The sequence below is a fragment of the Arachis duranensis genome, chromosome 7, assembly GCF_000817695.3.
Source record: "Arachis duranensis cultivar V14167 chromosome 7, aradu.V14167.gnm2.J7QH, whole genome shotgun sequence".
Lineage (NCBI taxonomy): Eukaryota > Viridiplantae > Streptophyta > Magnoliopsida > Fabales > Fabaceae > Arachis > Arachis duranensis.
In genome coordinates this window covers 45,370,766-45,372,127 of record NC_029778.3, presented here as the reverse complement: position 1 = coordinate 45,372,127, position 1,362 = coordinate 45,370,766, and the positions used below count along the sequence as shown (strand labels likewise).

The 1,362-nt window shown below is 25.0% G+C and overlaps 1 protein-coding gene across 1 annotated transcript in view; it reads left to right on the top strand.

Moving 5' to 3' along the window:
- Nucleotides 1-1,083: 1,083 nt before the first annotated feature.
- Nucleotides 1,084-1,362, top strand: part of LOC107458860 (2-oxoisovalerate dehydrogenase subunit alpha 2, mitochondrial) — a gene marked incomplete in the record, with an annotated part of 9,249 nt that continues 8,970 nt past the window's right edge. The window contains 1 exon segment of the mRNA XM_016077069.3: nucleotides 1,084-1,362.

Here is a 1,362-nt window from a genome sequence, read left to right as displayed (position 1 = left end):
ACGAAACAAGAGACCGATATTTATTTTAATAAATATTTTTAAAATTATGTATTTCGATAATTATTATATTTATTTAATTTATAAAAATAAAAAATTCCATAATAACAAGGGGAATATAAAAGTTGCTGACTTTGGTTCAGTGAAGTGGTGAGTTACTTTGTAGGAGTGAAGTGGTGAGTTGATTCAGATGAATAATAGTGAGGGAGAAGATGGAGTCAGGATGAAGAGTTGGGTTATTAAAGTTTATTTTAGTTTTGATTTTGGCAAGATTTTCATGGTTTAAGATTAATTTTTGGATCTTGTTTTTGAAGAGTTGAGATGAAAAAATGATAAAAAAAAAGTGTATTTTAGGAGTTTAATAAAATTTTTAACAGAGTTAACTCTACATTCATTGATTTGATATTTTTTTCAAATGATATTCATCTTTTGTAAAGACATTAGTTTAATTTTTTTTATTGTTAATTTTGTTAGTACTCAAATTTTTAATAATAAAAAATAGCTATTTCAATATAAATATTCATATATTATCAGTAATATTTGCGTGTGTACTTGGTACAATCATATTATATGTATATGTTAAAATTAATCAATAAAATTAGTTATTTGTATATATATTATATATTAAAAATAAATTAAATAATATATTTATTTATATAATAAATATTTGGTTGATTAATTCTTTTTATATATATAATATTTTTATTATTAACATTTATGACTATTATACATTTGTAAATATTTATAATTTCGTATGAAAGTTAAATACATAATAACTAAAATTTGGATTTAACTTTTAGAATCGGCTGATATTACGATTTAAAAAAAAACACTTAATTTTATAAATTTTATGCTAAACCAAATAATTTTATTATCTAAATCTTATTAAGATCTCATATTTTATTTATTTGACTTATTTTTTAATTTTACATTAAATTTCAATGTTCTCTACCTTGGATGAAAATAATTAATGCGAATTAGATGGATAAGATTCAGATACTTGTTTCTACCCTCTAGCTACATCTATGAATAGATATTTAAAGACAGTTTAACTCCTGCCTAATCTTGGTAGAGACTAAAAAGAAGATAAGGAGTACTAGTAGATATATAATTAGAGGGATGTAGCTAAGAATTAATCCAACGTGTCCCCACGCAGTTGCACATAGATAGGCACCATTCTAAAAGTTTCCCATGAGCATATAGGTTACGGCAAAGCTCCTAGTCTTTACAGACAACTCATCACTCCCACAAGCTACGTGTGACACTGGAACGCTAATTCCACCATCATCCCTTGTCTTTTTACTCTGATCAATCAATCAAACCTCACCCTTTGTCCTTTTTAGGTGACTTGTGTATACTCCTCTT